Below are 20,984 nucleotides of genomic sequence, written 5' to 3' on the forward strand. Positions count from 1 at the left end.
TGGGATTTTTAGCTGGGGCAACTGCAGAGTGGGCCACCCCACAGCTGACATGGAAGACCAATAATCTGTTGTGGACAGACCAGTGGTCCCTCTCAGCTGAAAAGCTGTGCGTTTTAGAGTTCCTTGTGGAAGAGCAGCTTTCCAAGGGCCATATAGTGCCCACCACCAACCCTTGGAACTCTCCTGTCTTTGTTATTGAGAAACCTGGCAAAGACAGGTGGAGACTTCTCCACGATCTTCACAAGATACATGAGGTCATTGATGACATAGGTCCCCTGCAGCCTGGCCTTCCCTCACCCTCCATGCTGCCACACAAATGGAGACTCGCAGTCATAGTGCATATCAAAGATTGCTTTTTTACCATCCCACTCCATCCTCAAGATGCACCCCGGTTTGCCTTCTCAGTCCCATCCCTAAGCAGGCAGGCCCCTCTGAAAAGGTACCACTGGCAAGTCCTCCCGCAGGGGGTTAAAATCTCACCTTCCATCTGTCAGTAGCACATGGCCTACATCCTCTCACCCATCAGAAAGTCTTTTCCAGATGCCATCATCCTGCATGACATGGATGACATACTAATTTTTTCTCAAAATCAGTCCTATTTAGACACTGTTTTAACTAAGACAGTAAAAGCTATTGAAGATGCCAGCTTTGAAATCCGAGAAGACAAGATCCAGCGACCTTGCCCCTGGACCTACCTGGGACTTCGAATTTGTGAGCAGACCATCATCTGAGCAGACCTAGCAGCTCACCATCAAAGATAACCCGAAGACCCTCCGTGACCTCCACCAGCTCTGCGGGTCCATCAACTGGGTGCATCCACTGCTGGGGATCACAACAGAAGATCTCACACCGCTCTTCAATCTTCTCCGAGGCAGCGAAGACCTCGATTCACCCCGAGCCATCACTCCTGAGGCCCAGGAATCCATCACAAAAGCTCTTGACAGGGTCCCGCGGCTTCGACCGGTCCCTCTTCCCGAGAGGGGTATCAGTTGTCCCTCAGAACAGGTCCAATAAAACTCGGATCTGTCTTTGGAGGCGCGGCTGTGCCGAACGTGAACTCCTGACATCCTCCAGCTGTCAGGGATGCTTTTCGGGACATTCTGCAGAAGTCCCTTTCAGGCGCCACGTGACATGATGCAAGTGGGGGGTGGGGGGGGGTTGAAAGAGCATTGCGTCCACTCCAGTTGTGTCCTTGTCGGAGCAGCTCCTGGGGGTGCCATGCAAACGCACTCGGACACACTCTGACACACCGGAGTTGGTGGATACTTGCAGCCACTCACACACACACAGAGTCAGATAGCTCCTGCAGCATTGCCGGGGACAAAGAGGTGGGAGGGGTCCTTTGTATGGAGTTCCAAGGGGTTTATTGGGGTCCCCGCTCGAAGGGATCCAGGGACAAAGAACACAGAACACTGAGGAGTCCAGGGTTTTATCCGGAGCAGCACTGGGGGCAGGCAGAACATCAGAGACCTATCATCTGGGGGCCAGGGGGTGGAGAGGATGTGGGGTGACAGGACTCTGACCACTGAGGAAGGCGAGGGGTGGAACAAGGGAGCCAGGAGCCAGTGGGGTATCAAGGAAAGGAGAACTCTCTAGAACATGGACTTAAAAAGGGGTAAAAGGGGGTGGTCTTAGACCTCTGAGCCTGTCCACCAGCAGACCTCCACTGTTTTGGGACTCTGTGGCTTCTTGGTCATTCCTGTGGTGGACTCAACCACTGCAACATCTACCCCTTCTTTACTTAAGAAGGCTTTTCCCATAGCCCTCAACAAAAAACTCCTAAGACAACTGGAAACAAATAAAACCAGAAAAATGATCAAAATCACCCATTGGGCAGTTTTGATAATTGAGGCCACCCAACTCGACAGTCCCCACTTCCCCAGGAGTCCATCAAACCATCCGCCTGCATCCTTCTTTAGGTCTTTTATCTGGTCCTGCATCTTCTGGATCGTCGCGTGGATGCTCTGGCTATGCGAGGAAAGGTTGAAACAACAGAGTCCCTCAAACTCCTCACAGCCATGGCCATGTGCCAGTAACAGGAAGTTGATTGCAGCCCTATTCTGGATCGTGGCCTGCCTGGTGGTTTCCTCATCTTCGAGGAGCTGGCTGAGTGCACTCGATGTTAAATTGGCTTGCTTGCCAAGCCAGCACTCAAGGTGACCAATATCATCTAAGGCCTTGGTGGCTGCCACCCATGGAAGGAATAGGGGCGCCATGGCCTTCACTGTATGAGAGCAATCAACAATTTCACTATTACAATTTTCATCCAATTGTTGAATAGATCTTTTTTCGCAGGCCAATTGAGTTCTGTTATGCCAATTGATAATTTGGGTTTTGTTGCGTGCTAGCAGGGCAAGATTTCCAAGAGTGCATGGCCCTCCTCAAAGACGGGAAGGGATTCCAGCCCAAACCTTGTTTCTGCAAATAAGGAACACTCCCCGGAGGAGCACTCTGGGTTCGTTAGTGGACACCAACAGTGTGGGGCTGGTGTAATTGCACCAGTAGGCAGCATCATACTCTCTTTTCGTGGGGTTGACATCTTTGGTGTAACTCTTTTTGTGATATGCCAATTTGAGCCACTCGGAATTGGTTAATTAGTATCCAAATTGGACACAATAGGTGGCTTTGGAGGACCCCAGCAAGGCCAGTTCTTGGGGCTCCTCTGGTGCATGTGGCAGTATCTTCGTTCACTGGTCCCAGGTGTCCACCGGGTTGGGCCTGTTACCGGCAAAGGGGTAGCCGTTAGGCTGGAGGTGGATCCCCACCAGGCAGGTGGACAGTGGGTCTTTCCACACCAGTCATTAAGAGGCACATGTGGTCTTGGTTAATGACCTTGGCCAAGGTGACCCAAACGTTGGCCTTCAGCTGCGGGACGATCCACACGACAACATCTGGTGTTAGGATGCAGGAGATCATGATGAGGTGGAGGTAGGTCTCCATCCTGGTGGGATGGGGTTTTTGGGCAGGTTTTTCTGTGGGGTTACAAATAAAGCTAACATAAATCAGTATCAAAAGCATTAAAAACCTTACAACTTGTTGGTTCCCCTTTTAACTTTTCCTTCCCCTCTCTTTCGCCCCTCTTCAAAGAAAAGGTAAGTAAGGGGCTTAGGGTAAGTGTGGGATCATGGGGTGAGAAAACACATGAGGGAAGGCAACAGGGGCACACTGTCTGGAGGTGGCGCAAGTTAGTTGTTGCTGTGGCCTGTCTACTTGTGCCGATGTCTCCTCCAGGCATCGCTTGTCTCATCCTGCGGTTGTGTGTATCTTGTGTTTGGTCTCCTCAGGGGTCGCCGCCGATGGTCTTAGGTAGGGCTTTACACTTCTGCCCAGCGCCCACTTCAGTCCTGTAGGGGTAGAAACACACGCATACCCCCTCCCCCAGGTAATGAGCTGGAAAGGGCCCTGGATCTGATGGCTCTCGGGGTCTTTGATCAACACCGGCGGTTGCTCCTTTAATTTGGCTTGTGTCGAATTAGTGAAGTTCCAGAATAGGGGGAGGGTTGGCTCTGAGAACGAGTTGTTCAAAAACTTTATTGTGAAAAGAGCCTTCCAGAGTCTCACAATGGGAGAGGTAACTTCTGTCCCTCCACGTTGTTGATCAAGGACCCTCTTGATGGTTTGGTGGGCCCTCTCAACAATGGACTGTCCTGTGGGGGAATGGGGAATGCCCGTGGTGTGCCGGATGCCCCATGTGCTGAAAAACTCTTGAAGTTGTTTTGAAACATAGGCAGGACCATTATCCCTCTTGATTTTAGTGGGCACGCCCAGGGTGGCAAAGGCAAGGAGAAAATGTTTGGTCACATCTTTCGCCTTTTCCCCTGCACGGGTGGATGTGAACGTGGCCCCTGAGAAGGTGTCTATGGAGACATGCACATATTTAAGTCTCCCGAATTGGGGAACATGAGTTACATCGGTTTGCCAGAGTTCACAGCTACCTAGGCCTCGGGGGTTTACCCCTAAGTCTAATGATGGGACCTGGTAGCTCTGGCAGCTTGGACATGTTGTCACAATCGCCCTCACTTGATCTCTGTGGAGATCAAACATCCTGATGAGGCTGGGAGCATTCTGGTGGAAAAATTGGTGGCTCAATTTTGCCTGCTGGAAAATGTCAGGTACATCAGGTGTTAGTACCGGCATGGCCAGAGCATCGGCTCTCCTATTCCACTCTGTGGTGGGTCCTGGCATGTCGCTGTTGTCCCCAGGGACGGCGAGAAACTACACAAGTCCAGGATTGGTTTCAAAGGCCAGAAATGGCTATATTTAATTATATAATTCAGCTTAAATAGCTTTGTTCGCAAGGGTGGCATAAAACCATTGGATGCTTGACCATCCACCTCCCAGAGGGATTGGCTGAACGGCATAACCACCCATTTCCAAAATATTTTCTTCAGTGAACCAAAACAAGTCCGTGCAGGTGCTAGACAGAGAGTTAGTTTACAGAACCATCTTCCACTGTTTCTCAGCTAAAGCATGAGAAAGGAAAACTTCACAAAATGTTTCCCCAGCTGGAAAATTCCTCTGCTCCTGCTTTTTAGCATCCACAGTTCCCCCTTTTTGTCTGAGACCAAAAAGGTCACGTTTGTAATCCTCTGCGGGATCCCTTGCAGCAAGGAGAACAAACACAGCATAAGGGGTCCATTTGGTAGTGGCCAGTTACCAAACGGAATCTAAATCAGATACCAATTTAAAGCAGGCAGAGAGATCCTCCAGCAGTGCTAAAGGAAATGAATCAAGTGACCCCAACTTCATATCAACTATTACAGTTCTACATCAGCTTAATTCTACATAGCCTTAAGGGCTTACATTAGTTACTGACTCTAGATAAATAGCCTTAAGGGTTCTAACATTCTGCATAACATTCTGACTCCATAACATAAGGAACTTGAAATTCAGTCTCTGAAATTCAGTCTCTGCTTGTAGAAGGACCAGGCTGATGGTCTTGGCCAGCATCTGAAGAATTATTCAATGAATCATCTGCATTCTGGTCACACTTGAAGATGCTTTGGAGGTTGCCTGTTCTGCTTCTGGTGCCACTGGCCAGAGTGAATGCGTCTTGCAGGTAGCCATCATACCCCGGTATCTGTGGGAATACAAGCATACCCACACCCCCGAGCAATAGCTCATACAGGCCTTCCCACTTCTCAGTGAGCAGGTCCTGCACCCAGACCTTCGCTCGAGGCAGGTGCATCTCTCCTGAAGACTGCAATGAGAGAAAATAATTCAAGATAACAGAATTATTTGAATTTGGTAGCACTGTGAAATGATTATTTGCCCGCGTCTTCTGAGAGACACAGGCAAAGCCAGTATCAGTTTTCACAGAAGCACGCATGCCCAGGATCGCAAAAGCAAGTTTCCAAAGGGCAATGACATCACGACCTTTCTCTCCAGTATGAGCAGATGCCCACATAACTGAGGAGAAAGTGTGAATAAACTTTTTTGCAATGCCTTAGCTTACGCAATTTTATCAGGCTGAGGAGCTACCCATGCCGGGTTAGCCAGCATGTCAGCCCTAGCATTACCTTCTGTTATGAAACCTGGCAATTTGGTGTAGCTTCGGGTATGCAAAATGACTGCACTCAAGCTTGAGTATCAATCAGTACCAAATTCAAAGCTATCTGAGATCCACTCAATAAACCTGTCGAGCAGAAACAGCCTATTGAACCTCCTGCAGCACTCATTGTGCTTCAGGAGTCAATTTCCAAGATGAATTCAACTCGGGGTCCCCTTTTTAAGATTAAAAGCGGGGAAAGCTGTGCCGTGGTTAGCCCTAGACAAGGACGTAACCAATTAATGATACCCGGTAACTTCTGAGCATCACTCAAAGTCTTAATAGAATCCAAGAATTGCACCTCCTTATGTTACATTCTAATCCAGAATTTTGACTCCTAAGTATTTCCAAGGAGATGTATCTGCACCCTTGTGCTCCGTCCTCTCCCACAAGAACCACAAAATCATCATCTTGGAGGAGGCTTTTGAAGAAGCTCAGATATCTTTCCTTGGAACTCTGGAAGCACTGGAAAACCATGAAGCTGCACTGGATAAAGCCATAGCAAACCTGGTGAAACAGGAGGAGGGACTAAAGACTGAAGAGAGCCTGCGGAGGGGACGGCTGGAGAGCCTGTCCGAGGACATGTATCTGCAGCTAAAGAAGAAAAAATTGAGAGAGGTCACAAGTGTCCCGAATGTGGAAAAATATCAGACCAGCTCCACTCTCCTCATACACCAGCGGAGTCACACAGAGGAGACATCCTGAAAGATCTCAGTGAGTATGAGGAAACAACTTTCTCAGATTCAGATAGGGATGAATACTCACAAAAGGGAACCTTTTAAACACGACTGGAGTCTGAGACGACTGTTGCTATGGCATGCACATCCACACCAGCCTATCCCTGGGTGCTGGCTCTAAGTTGGCTGAGTAGGCCTGTCTCAGAGGAACTATGCCCTGAGGAAATATTGGACTCCCCTTTGCATTCCTGGTCAATTTCCCCAAACGTATCAGAGGTCGACCATTGGCATGATAGATAGATAGACCGGCAGTAGTCTGACGAATGACCTGGCCTACCACATCTTTTGCTTTGAACAACTTGCCTGTTCTCCTTGTTTCTCTTCCTTCGTTTAAGCTATTTCTGTGTGCTCTCAACCTTAGGTCTCTTTTGTCCACCAGAATTTAATTGAAGAGGTCTTAGAACTACTGCTAAGGCAGATTTATGCTCTCCAGATCCCACCTTAGCACAGGCTTCAACCATTTGGGTAAGTGTGGGTTCCCCTGGCAAGGCATCAATAATCCTTCTGCACTCGTCATTAGCTTTATCTCTTGCTAGTTGTCTGCACAACAGCTGTCTCATGGCCTCATCCTCAACTTGCTTCTCAAGGGCCCCAGCAATCTTTTCCACGAAAGACAAAAAATGCTCTTTCTGCCCCTGAGATATTTTCACACATCATGTTTTAGGAGCAGCCATATCTATGCCCTTTAATAAGACTCCCGTACCAGAGTCTGTTCAAGGATCTGAGGATGCCAGGTAGCCTGGGCATCAGGGTCCCAATGATTATTGAGTCCCATGAGAGCATCTGCAGGATCTTTATATCTGGGATCAGTTTGAGGCAACTGCATATTCCCAGCTGCAGCCCTCTCAGCTATCCTTCTCCAGTTGGCTTCAAAAACTTGATATTGTACAGGTTGAAGTAACACCTGACCTAAATGCTTAATATCAAATGGAGAAAGCAAATCAGTATTCAGTACTCTAATAATCTGCATGACCTCGGGAGAACCTGATCCATTCTGAGTGACCTTAGTTTGAAGATCCTGTACCACCTTCCAGGCAAAGATTCCATGCTTGTCAGGCTGGCCTGAATTAGGCAGTGCCTTCTGTACTGGAAAAGCTTGGAGTTTACCCTCTGTATCACTACCAGCTTGGTCCCTCGTTAGATCACTTTGACGTGCCTGATTCTGAGGTAAGGTAGCAACCCGTTCAGGTCCCCTTTCCTCTTCAGGCATCCCAAGTCTTTCTAGTAAATCTCAATCCCCAGCCTCCAGTGTTTGCCTTTTAATCTCCTCCCAGGACTGTTTTGAATATTTTGGGCAAACAATCACTGTGCATTCCAGAAGGGTCCGAGGGCAGTTGAGAGCTGGCCGAGTTCCTGATTGCTGGCGCCTGAGTGCCTTCACAGCCTCCCGTAGCAAAGTAAGCATTTCCGTAGCAGTGCTGCTTGAATCGTCAGAGAGAGGTGTGTCCCATCTCCCAGGAGGCTGACAGGACGCACGCGCTGGGCCAGTGGGCGGTGTGGCAGCGGGGGCTGGAGCGGGGGGAGCCTTAGGGGTCAGCACAGAGGGCCATGATGTACTCAGTGGCGGCTGTGCAGCTTGGGGCATTGCTGCCCGGGGCAGCACAGCTGTCCATGCAGGCACTGTAATCTGTGCAGACACCAGCTCTATGCTCAGTACCCCAGCCGGGGCCGGCTGAGCAGATCCCAGCTCCGGTCCAGCAACAACAGCCTGTCGCACCAGGTCTGGCAGTGCTGCAAACGGCTGCATTACTTCACACAGAATGACCAGAAGCTGCTGCATTAAAGTATCCATTATTGATGACTGTAGGGCCTGCAGCTGTGCTTGGAACCACCCAGCTGTCGGACCATGTGCATAAGAGCCAAGCGCTACAGGTCCCAGTAGCGTGGCCGCGGGAGGCCAGACCCTGCGGCACCAGCACAGCTGGTTGCTGAGTGGCAGGCCATGGTACTGGTTTCAGCTGCTGAGCCGCCGATGCCGCGGGCAGCTGGCACCGGACCCGGCCATGGAGCAACAGCCAGCTCCGTGGCTGTCTGTGAAGCAGCAGGCTGTGCGGCAGAGGCCAGTGCCAGATCCGGCCGCAAAGCGGCAGGCACCAGAGCAAAAGCTGTCACGATACCTCCAGCCTCTCCCGGTTGTGGCAAAGGCGGGGCCTTGGGAAGGGGAGATCCCGGTACAGCACTCGAAATAGGTAGCTGGCACAGAGGCAGAAAATACCGTGTTTCCTTTTGAGGCTTTATGTCCCATCCTTTTCAGCTGAGGGTCCCATCCCAGCAGCCTGGGGCAGGGGGGGAGATGCGTTCCCTCCAAGTCCGGCCACAGTTGCAGTACCCATTGGGTCATCAGACCTTCTAAGTCCAGTTGCGGTTGTAGTACATGCTGTGGGGTCACCAGATGTCGCTGTTGTCCCCAGGGACGGCAAGAAACTACACAAGTCCAGGATTGGGTTCAAAGGCCAGAAATGGCTATATTTAATTATATAATTCAGCTTAAATAGCTTTGTTCTCAAGGGTGGCATAAAATGCTTGACCATTCACCTCCCAAAGGGATTGGCTGAACGGAGTAACACCCATTTCCAAAATATTTTTCCCAGTGAACCAAAACAAGTCCGTGCAGGTGTGAGATAGTTAGTTTACAGAACCATCTTCCACTGTTTCTCAGCTAAAGCATGAGAAAGGAAAACTTTACAAAATGCTTCAGCAGCTAGAAAATTCCTCTGCTTCTGCTCTTTAGCATCCAAACTGGCAGATCAGTGTGCGACCACACATGCATCACATGAAAAGGTTGCTCTCGGTGGGAGAGGAGATAGACCAGTTTCGAGAGCAATTGGTACAGCTTTGGATTTGCAACCTCCTTCAACAAGGCATGCTCCGCGCTGGCAGTTATTCCAGCCACATAGGCCAAATCTGTGACCAGATTGAAGGGTTCCTGGAACCTCTCAAAAGCTCTAACCATGGCTGCCAATTCTGCAATTTGTGGTGATCCTTCCACCACTTGGACATCAGACGCCCACATCTGTGTCTGAGGATCCCACCAAGTCATTACCGACTTCTGGGATGCTCTTGAGCCATCGGTAAAACTGTTAGAGCCTTGAGTGGGGTTTTGCTTTGAAGTTGTTTTGGGGCCAAATTGAAAGTCGTTTTAAACAACTTATGTTTGGGCTTGTGAATTGGGATTTGGCCTGGGTAGCTGTCCAGAGCAAACTGGAGGTGCTCATTTGCCAGGAGCAAATGCTCCAGGACACCAACGGTCAGTGGCAAATGAATGCATACAAAGTTGCACCCAGCAAGGGTACAAGGTGAGCTCTGGCTCTCATGATTAACTGAGCCATCAATTCCTGTGGTGTGGTGATGGTCTAGGACGGCTGATGTGACAGAAAGATCCACTCTATGATCAAGAGATAGTCTTACTGTGCTGTGTCCCACTGAAAAATGAGTCCGTGGCAATGAGGAGAGTTACCCAAAATGATGTAGCTGAAGGGGAGCCTCGGGTCTGTCCGGTGGGCCTGTCGAGAAGGCAGGGCATGCTGCATCTTACCAATGGCCTTCTGGGCCTCCACGGTGCTGGTTCGTGGTGAGTCCAGGTCCTCCCTTCCCTTCAGGAGATCGAACAGGGTAGCAAGGTCCTCCATCGTAACACCCAGCAGGGGACAGACCCAGCTGATGGAATCGCAGAGCTGATGTAGGTCTCACAGGATCCTCAGGTCATCCCAGATGGTCAGCTGCTAGGGTACGACAGTCTCTTCACTGATGAAGCGTCCCAGGTAGGCCCATGGGCAGGTGCGCTGGATCTTCTTAGGATGAACTTCAAATCCTGCCTTCTTGATGGCTTGGACAGTCTTTTTCAGTGTCAAGTCCAGTAATTGTTCCTCCGGTTCACAGATCAGGATGTCATCCATATAGTGGAGGATTATTGATTTTGAGAACGACTTCCGAACAGGGGACAGGACACAGGCAACATACCACTAGCAGATGGTGGGTGAGTTCTTCATGCCTTGCAGCAGAACTTGCCAGTGGTACCTGTGCATTGGGGCTTGCCAGTTTACAGATGGAAAGGAAAAGGCAAATTAGGGGTTATCATGCAGGTGTAGGGGGATATTGAAAAAACAATCTTTCAGGTCTATAACGGCAAGCTTCCATTGCTGAGGCAACATCGAGGGCAAGGGTAGGCTGGGTTGCAGAGGACCCATATCCTCAATTACCTCATTGATTTTATGAAGGTCGTGGAGGACCCTCCACCTGTCTTTGCCTGGTTTCTTTAGCACAAAGACAGGAGAGTTCCAAGGGCTATTAGATGGTATGATATGACCCTTGGAAAGATGCTCCTCCATGAGGGACTCAAGAGCGCTCAATTTTTCCCACAACAGAGGCCACTGGTCCACCTTCCACGTAAGCTGCGGGGTGGTGTGCTCCACAGTGACCCCAACTAAAAATCCCGGGACGGTGGTGGAATCTCGAGTTGAGTCCCCTATTGGGATAAAAGGCCCCTGCCCCAAAGTGTAAACCTGGAGTTGATGACAAATGGCCAGACGAACGCAACGTGACCGTCCAGGCCCTCAAGGATGATGCTATTAGCACTCCGCATGGAAGCTGCCGACCCCCCTATCCCAGTGACCCTCCCATTTAGCAGCTTCAAGTCCCATTCTTCAGGCCACTTGGCACTGGAGACTACAGTGATATCGGCTCCAGTGTCAACCATTCTGGTCAGGGTGGCCATGGAGTGCCCATTGCGCAGCCTGCAGTTTATCGTTGGTTTTTCCTGTCCCACAATTTTTGCCCACCATATGGACCGGGTTCTGTGGCACTGGGGACAGTCATCTGGGATCACGACCACCTGTGCTGCCACCTCTAGGAAGGAACCAGGGCAGGTTCCAGCAGGAAACGAGAATGGTAACATCTCCACCTGGTTCCAGCATTTTGATCTCAGGAACAACAAACAGTTCAGGCGGGCCCCGCACAGGGTCTCCCAAGATCAAAATGTCTGTGTCCATGTCCGAGAGTGTGTTTGCCATTGCTGAAATTTGCCACTGAGCCTCTGTGCTGAATTGAACTGGAGAGGCACTCACCAAGGTCAAGCGTATTCTTGCTTCCCCTCGCAGCGATGTTTTTGCGCAGTCACAGTCCAGGTATGGCGTAGCAGGACAGGAAGAAATGGCTGGTGAATTTCTGTCCTCACGCAGGGCTGTCCTGTGCTCTAGTGTCCGTTTCCCTGGCCCCTGGTGGTGTCGTCTGCAGGTGTTACAGTCTGAAACAGCAGACTTGGGAATTTGACGTTTTCTTGGGCTCAGGGCAGTTCTTGGCAAATGTCCAACATTCCCGCAGTTGTAACAGCAGGGCTTGTTTTTGAAGTCTTTGTTACTAGCCAAGGCCCCCACCACTCCTCCCATGGGTGCTGCCGAAGAGGTAACTTCTATGGTGGCCAGCCTCATGCAGGCCTCGATCATTTGATCAAGGGTGGGGGTTGGGTCCAGCGGGAGGGCTCTCAGCACTTGTTGACAGCGCTCATTGGCATTCGCCCTTGCCAACACACAGAGCAACTCTTGCTGGGCCTCCCCACTGATTTTTTTAATCGATCAATGAATTTAATAAAGGTCTCTTCCGGGGCCCCTTTAACATGGAAAATGCTTACAGAGGGGGTGACATCAGTGGGAATGAGTGACAACACTCACTCAGCCATCTTCTTTAGGTCTCCCAGGACCGGCTCCGGCAGTTTGAGGGCCTGGTCTTGGGGCTTTTCCAGGTTACCTTCACCACAAAGGTGTTCCATAGTTAGATGGTTCTTGGTGAGATCCCTCTGATAGCATGAGAGGAGATCCTGGAATAATCTCCTCCATGTCCTTTCCCACAGCAGGTATTCTGCTGGGGAAAGGAGACACAACATGATGGTTTTGATGTCGTGTGGAACCACGGTGTTGCTGGTGAAGGTAGCCTATACCGAGCTTTTAAAATAGGGGGATTCCCTCCCCTACTCCTTGCCTGCCTTGCACAGCTCCTTTAGATGTGCATATGGGAATGGCTCCCATCAGGGGTTCCCTGCCCTGTTATACAAAACCTGGGGCAGCCATAAATCCCCCTTCTCCACCCACTTCCTGGTTCTTGCCACTCCTACTTCCGGCCTGTAGCGGGTTGGGTTTTAACCGGGCAGAAACACCAATTTAGTGTAGTGGTTTGGTCCAAGATACTCATTACTGCTTATCTTCTGTGAGATAAGAATTAGGAGAAACGCAAAGCAGGCAACAATCTTGAAAGAATATAAACAAGTTTATTAACAGACCTAAAAGAGGAAAAAAAAAATTATACCACACCTTCAGAACTCTCCTCCTCCCCCCACCTTCCTCCCTTCTCCCACTGACAATGTAAAAAGACAACCCTTAAGATGTTCAGTCTGTTTACCACTTCCATAATAACCTTGTTCAGTCCATTTAGAAAGAGGAGTCTCTGCTCATGCTATGAACACATTATCACAACGAGACAGCCGCCCACTTCCAAATAACTTTGTTCAGTCCATTTAGGAAGAGGAGTCTCTCTGCTCGCATGCGAGTCCCTTCCCCCGACTTGCAGCTTTTCCCACAACTGCTTTCGAGGGTCCACTCTTGAAGTTTTTGTGGTACAATTTTAAGGTTGAGCTGTTCAGAAACAAAAGTTCTCTTCACCCATCTCTGGGAGCATTTCATCTCTAAGAACAGAGGCCCTTCTCCTTCCCTGGGAGCAAAGGGTCTTCCTCATCTTCATCTTTAGGACTGTCTCTGGGAGCATCTCTAGGAACTGAGGTTTTCTCCTTTCCCATTTGGAGCAAAAGTCCTCATCACTTCCATCTCTCCCTGTCCAAACTTCTCATGAAATTACAGCTGCGTCAGCATCTGCCTATCTCAGCGCAGGTGCTTTTGCTCACAAGTACAAGTTGAACGCTCCACCCCCCATGCCTTCATGAAATTACAACGGGTACTCTGATATATCATAGCTTCACAACAGAATTTCAGCTTTAAGCATCTCCTCTTTCTCTTCCTTCAGGTTTTCAGCTCTTCATAGCACTAAAAGGGTTAAACTCACCTCAGCCTTGCAGCTGGAATGTTGCTAATCGCTGTTGATCACATGACCTCTTCCGGACAGCGGTGCCGCTTTCGCTGAAATCTTGGCCGCAATGGGGGGGGGGGGGGAAGTCGAGCTGCTCTGGCTGCCCACAGCCCTGCTGGGGGGGGGCGGGGTTCCACGGGTGGAACAGGGCCCATCAGCTCCAGGATGGCCGTGGCCCGGCCCGGCCTGGCCTGAGCAGGGCCTGGCCAGGCCCGCTGGCCCCCCACGGGGCCCGCAGCCACCTGTCCCAGCACTGGAAACGAGAGAGAGTTGGGGGGGGAGTTTGTCTATTCTTAAGTGTGTATCACAGAGGTGGTCACAATTTTAAGTGGCTTAAAGAATTGTCCATATTCAAACTGGCCATCTGATAGGTTCTGTTAGGTCATAGAGGAAGCTGTAAGAAGAACATCACTTCTGAGACTTAGCTCGCTAACCTATGACACAGCCCTAAGAGCGTGGGAACTGGAAGGGGCGGTGTGGGAACCTGGAGTGGGTTGGTTCCCAGGGGTGGAGCCACCAATGGAGGGAGCGGGAACTTAGGCTGAGCCCATAACCATAAGGGGAATCCCGGAGACAGGGGAGGGGCCCAACACGGTTACACCCATCGACATCACAGGGGGTGGAGACAAGGGAGAGCTGCACATTTTGGCAGGAAAATGGGATAGGGAAGGGGACAAATTGGTGGATTTGGCCACGCGGTCAGCACCATTTTGTGGAGCCACCAGGGGGACTCAACTGGGAAAGAGGGCATAGGCTGAAAGGTTTGGGGAGAGCTCAGCGCAGCATGGCCAGTGCTGTCCTGAAAAGGGTGCTGAGGGGACCTAAAAGGGTCAGAGGGATGGTAGCACCTCTGCATCGAGTGGTGGGCTACACCTTCTGATCCCCCCAGAAAGGGGTTAGTGGGATGAAGAGCACAGGGAGAGGGCAGAGGCAGAGGGGCAACTTCAACAAAGGGATTCAAACTACCCAACGCACCCAACTCGTTCCCTGCATCTTTAACTGATTTATAAATTAAAACCAACAATGGAAAAACTTCCCCACCGAATCATCCCCATTTCTTTTTAAAACTGTTAACTTCTCCTCCACTTTATCCCAGAACTCAAGTGATTTAACCCGAAGACCAACACATTAGGAAAAAAGTGAAAGATCCATTGCACAAAACGTTTTAAAAGACCCTTAGAAAACGTAAGGGAGTCCGCAACTTGGATGTACACCTCCCTTTGGGGACAGGACAGCCTAGCACCCATCTTCCCCCAAAAAACCTCACCCACCACCAAGAGGAAAGGAGAAAAAACCTCAAAGCTGCCCTGTGGAGCTTCACTCACCAAAACACTGAGTCCCTGACTCCGAAGCTCCCACGGGAACAAAAGAAGCTCTCAGCAGGGTCCCGCAACTTCGATCAGTCCCTCTCCCTGAGAGGGGTATTGGTCATGCCTCAGAACAGGTCCAATAATACTCGGATCTGTCTTCGGAGGCGCAGCTGCGCCGAATGCGAACTCCTGACAACCTCCAGCTGTCAGGGAATCATTTCAGGACGTTCCGCAGGGGTCCCGTTTGGACACCACGTGACGCCATGCAAGTGGGGGGAAGTGGAAAGAGCGTTGCGTCCATCCTGATTGCATCCTTGTCAGAGCAGCTCCGGGGGTGCCGCACAAACGCACTCGGACACACTCTGACACACCAGAGTTGGTGGATACTCGCAGCCACTCACACACACACAGAGTCAGATAGCTCCTGCAGCATTGCCGGGGACAAAGAGGTGGGAAGGGTCCTTTGTATGGAGTTCCAAGGGGTTTATTGGGGTCCCCGCTCGAAGGGATCCAGGGACAAAGAACACAGAACACTGAGGAGTCCAGGGTTTTATCCGGAGCAGCACTGGGGGCAGGCAGAACATCAGAGACCTATCATCTGGGGGCCAGGGGGTGGAGAGGATGTGGGGTGACAGGACTCTGACCACTGAGGAAGGCGAGGGGTGGAACAAGGGAGCCAGGAGCCAGTGGGGTATCAAGGAAAGGAGAACTCTCTAGAACATGGACTTAAAAAGGGGTAAAAGGGGGTGGTCTTAGACCTCTGAGCTTGTCCACCAGCAGACCTCCACTGTTTTGGGACTCTGTGGCTTCTTGGTCATTCCTGTGGTGGACTCAACTACTGCAACAGTCTGCCAAGTATAGGTATGCACCTATGTCCTGGGTTGCAGTGTATTCTATTACCATCCCCATCAGCCGTTGAAATCAGGTGGGGCAGTGTTTCCTTGCCTCCTCCCCCCAGACTATCTTTCTGTTAATTGCCCATCATTGTCCTGCCGCCTGACTCAGAGATAACTCCCTCCGGACTATCTTCTGTTAATGAGCCTAATCAACACTTTGCCTCATGACTCATCACCCCATTGTGAGATGCTCCACCCAGAGGGAGGAACCAAGCATCCCATCGTGGATATAATCTGAGGCTGAACACCAGAGACACCGGCTTCCCACTGGATTTCCAGAGGACAGGAGCTACACAGCCACCACTGGACTTCCTGAGGAAGAGCAGACTCTTTTACTACAGGATCACTGCTTCAGAGGACTGCAGCCACCATTCTACCAGACTGCTACCACCACCCTGCCTAACAGGGTGTCAGGTTGTACCTTGACTCTGTCAGTTTGACAGTGTTTTCTTTTACCTTTTTTTTTCCCTTTTTCTTTAATTTCCATTAAATTGTTATTCTGACTTGGTGCCTCCCACTGGTTTGTTTTCAAACTAGTACATAATTTGGCGCCCAACGTGAGGCAGCTCTGAGAGAAAGTCAGAATTACAATTTTGTGTTAACCGAAACCTATTCACCATGGTGCTCAGCTTGTCTACGTGGGTACTGTATCTTGCTCTCTATATTTTTCCTCACATGGGGAACTACCTGCCTGTAGTATTACTCCTGTTAAAACCAGGGAATGGTATGAGAATTGCTTTAATGGTTTATTATGCCTACAGCATAATAACCTGTGAGGCGATGAATACCATTCGGAGTATATACTCGGTTTTGTTTGGCTGTCCTAGTCTGGGCTCCTATGTCTGGGATCTCCTCAACAATCGCACCCAGCCCCTGGTGGGAGGAGTAGAGAGTGGTTTCTTCCAGCCTTTCAGGCCAGGCACAGCAGTTTTTGAAAATATTGAATTCCCTCTGGATGTCAAAGATGGCATAAACTTGCTGTCAGTTCTGCTTGGTCTTCTCTGTACAGCCTGCACCATCTACACCATGCTTAGAATCAGAGCTATGGCACAGCATCCTCAGGATGAGGGAGGGAAAAAGAGCAGAGCAACAAACACCGTGCCTACGCAGACTGACAAAGAGGAGAAAAGAACCAAATGCAAAGCAACAGCGTCCATGTCTACGCAGACTGTCACCGAGGAGAAAGAACCCAGATGCAAGACAACAGCGTCCATGTCTACGCAGACTGACACAGAGGAGAAAGAAACCAAATGCAAAACAACAGTGTCCATGTCCACACAGACTGACACAGAGGAGAAAGAACCCAGACACATGACAACAGCGTCCATGTCCACACAGACTGACACAGAGGAGAAAGAACCCAGACACAAGACAACAGCGTCCATGTCCACGCAGACTGACACAGAGGAGAAGGGAACCAAAAGCACTGTCAGCGTCCCCATGTAAAGCATCACCGAACCAGAACAGCCTAAACCGATTGCAGTTTCCCCCGTCCAGAAGAAGAAATCAAAAAGCAAATCAGTCCGCATAGTGACTGACGAGGATGCAGCAGGACCTTCGCACCCAGCAGAAGAGGCAGAGCCAGAGATCATCACTCGGTCGCTATCCCTGGGTGAGCTGCGAGACCTGCGGAGGGAATTCACCCGCCAGACGAACGAGTCTATCCTGACCTGGCTGCTCCGCATCTGGGACGCTGCAGCCAATGACACCATTCTGGACGGAAGTGAGGCCAGGCAACTGGGATCTCTGTCCCGGGATGTGGTCATTGACCAGGGGATCGGGAGAACCCAAGAAGCCCTCAGCCTCTGGCGGCGACTGCTTACAAGTGTAAGGGACAGGTACCTTTGTAAAGAAGACCTCCAGGTGCACCAAGGAAAATGGAGCACAATGGAACAAGGTATCCGGTGCCTGAGGGAATTGGCTGTGCTGGAGATCATTTTCTCAGAAGATGAGAGATTTCCTAAGAGCCCAGATGGTGTCCAGTGCACGTCACAGATGTGGTTGAGGTTCGCACGCCTTGGACCAGAGCTATACTCCCGTTACCTGGCAATGCTGCAATGGAGGGAAGGCGAGGACAGGGTGGGCGTCTTGGTGAACAAACTGAGGATTTACGAGGACACCGTCACAGCCCCGTTTCGCACGCCTGTCTCATCCGTGGAAACAAGTCTTTCGGCTGAGCAAGTCCGGAGCTTGATTGAAGAAGGCCATCAGAAACTGAAAAAGGAACTTAAGGAAGAGATTTACCACATCCCACCAGAACCAACAAGAGTCTCTGCCATTAGGAGCCGGCGACCCCCAACCAGGGAGAGAGGATACACCCCACGAGGTAACCTCTGGATTTTCCTTCAGGAACACGGAGAAGACATGAGTAAGTGGGATGGAAAACCCACCTCCTCCTTAGCAGCTCGGGTACGTGAACTAAAAAGAGGGACAACTACCGCAAGAAGTGCATCTAGAGTCAACACTGCTCCGGTCTCCCGCACACAGAACTCCAGACGGTACCTGAATGATAATATGACCGATCCTCTTGAAGGGACCTCAGGAACGTATTCACCGGAAGGGAGCAACATGCAACATGACCAGGAATAGAGGGGCCCTGCCTCTAGCCAGGTAGAGGAAAGGGAGAATCGGGTCTTTTGGACTGTGTGGGTCCGATGGCCTGGCACATCTGACCCACAAAGATACACAGCTTTGGTTGACACTGGTGCTCAATGTACTCTGATGCCATCAAGGTATGTGGGAGCAGAACCCATTTCTATTTCTGGGGTGACAGGAGGATCCCAGCAGCTGACTGTACTGGAAGCTGAAGTGAGTTTAACTGGGAACGAGTGGCAGAAACACCCCATCGTGACTGGCCCGGAGGCCCCGTGCATTCTCGGCATAGACTATCTCAGAAATGGATATTTCAAGGACCCAAAAGGACATCGTTGGGCTTTTGGGATAGCTGCTGTGGAGACAGAAGATATCAGACAACTGAGTACATTGCCTGGCCTCTCAGATGACCCCTCTGCCGTGGGACTGCTAAGAGTTGAAGAACAACAGGTGCCAATCGCCACAGCAACAGTGCACCGCCGGCAATACCGCACCGACAGAGACTCTGTGGTTCCCATCCATGAGATGATTCGCAAACTGGAGAGCCAAGGGGTGGTCAGCAAGGCCCATTCACCTTTCAACAGCCCTATATGGCCAGTGCGTAAGTCCAGTGGAGAATGGAGGCTGACGGTGGACTACCGTGGCCTGAATGAGGTCACGCCACCATTGAGCGCCGCTGTGCCGGACATGTTGGAACTTCAGTACGAGCTGGAGTCCAAAGCAGCGAAGTGGTACGCCACTATTGACATTGCCAATGCCTTCTTCTCCATTCCTTTGGCAGCAGAATGCAGGCCCCAGTTTGCTTTTACCTGGAAGGGTGTGCAATACACCTGGAACCGACTGCCCCAGGGGTGGAAGCACAGTCCCACCATTTGCCACGGACTGATCCAGACTGCATTGGAAAAGGGTGAGGCTCCAGAACATCTGCAATACATCGATGACATCATCGTGTGGGGAAACACAGCAAAGGAAGTGTTTGAGAAAGGAGAGAAAATCATCCAGATTCTCCTGGAAGCTGGCTTTGCCATCAAAAGGAGCAAAGTCAAGGGACCTGCCCAAGAGATCCAGTTCCTGGGAGTAAAGTGGCAAGATGGACGACGTCAGATTCCCACCGAGGTCATCAATAAGATCACTGCGATGTCTCCACCGACCAGCAAGAAGGAAACACAAGCTTTCCTAGGCGCCATAGGTTTCTGGAGGATGCACATTCCCGAGTACAGCCAGATCGTGAGCCCTCTCTACCTGGTTACCCGCAAGAAGAATGATTTCCACTGGGGCCCTGAACAGCAGCAAGCCTTCGCCCAGATCAAACAGGAAATCGCTCATGCAGTAGCCCTTGGCCCAGTCAGGACAGGACCAGAGGTGAAGAATGTGCTCTACTCTGCAGCCGGGAACAATGGTCTGTCCTGGAGCCTCTGGCAGAAGGTGCCTGGTGAGACTCGTGGCCGACCACTGGGATTCTGGAGCCAAAGCTACAGAGGGTCTGAAGCCAACTACACTCCCACAGAGAAGGAAATCTTGGCAGCCTATGAAGGAGTCCAGGCTGCCTCAGAGGTAATTGGCACTGAAGCACAGTTGCTTCTGGCACCCCGACTACCGGTGCTGGGTTGGATGTTCAAGGGAAAGGTTCCTTCCACGCATCATGCCACCGACACCACATGGAGCAAGTGGATCGCCCTCATCACACAGCGTGCCCGTATTGGAAACCCGAATTGCCCTGGGATTCTAGAAATTATAACAAACTGGCCTGAAGGTGAGACTTTTGAATTGTCTTCTGAAGAAGAAGAAGAGCAAGTGACTCGTGCTGAGGAAGCCCCACCATATAATGAGCTACCGGAGACTGAAAGACGTTATGCCCTCTTCACTGATGGTTCCTGCCGAATTGTAGGCGCTAATCGAAAGTGGAAAGCTGCAGTATGGAGCCCCACACAACGAGTTGCACAAGCTACCAAGGGACAAGGTGGATCGAGTCAGGTTGCAGAGCTTAAAGCCGTCCAGCTGGCTTTGGATATCGCTGAACGAGAGAAGTGGCCGAGGCTCTATCTCTACACCGACTCATGGATGGTAGCTAATGCTCTGTGGGGATGGCTGGATCGCTGGAGAAAGGCCAACTGGCAGCGCAGAGGGAAGCCCATCTGGGCCGCTGAGATTTGGCAGGACATCGCCGCCCGAGTAGAGAAGCTGACCGTGAAGGTTCGACACGTGGATGCGCACGTACCCAAGAGTCGGGCTAATGAAGAACATCGCAACAACGAGCAGGTGGACCGAGCTGCCAAGGTGAAAGTATCACAGGTGGATCTGGACTGGCAGCACAAGGGAGAATTATTCCTAGCTCGTTGGGCCCATGATGCCTCTGGTCATCAGGGGAGAGATGCAACATACCGATGGGCCCGTGACCGAGGGCTGGACCTTTCCATGGACAGCATCTCACAGGTCATCCACAGTTGTGAGACCTGTGCTGCAATCAAACAGGCCAAGCAGGTGAAGCCTCTGTGGTATGGTGGACGATGGTCAAAGTACAGGTATGGTGAAGCCTGGCAAGTTGACTACATCACCCTTCCCCAAACCCGCCAAGGCAAGCACTACGTGTTGACCATGGTTGAAGCAACCACTGGATGGCTGGAGACCTACCCTGTGCCTCATGCTACAGCCCGGAACACCATCCTGGGCCTGGAAAAGCAAGTCCTGTGGAGACATGGCACCCCTGATAGGATCGAGTCAGACAACGGGACTCATTTTAAGAACAGCCTCATCAACACCTGGGCCAGAGAACACGGTATCGAATGGATATATCATATTCCTTGTCATGCACCAGCTGCTGGAAAAGTTG

This window comes from Corvus cornix, chromosome 4 (assembly GCF_000738735.6).
Source record: "Corvus cornix cornix isolate S_Up_H32 chromosome 4, ASM73873v5, whole genome shotgun sequence".
Lineage (NCBI taxonomy): Eukaryota > Metazoa > Chordata > Aves > Passeriformes > Corvidae > Corvus > Corvus cornix.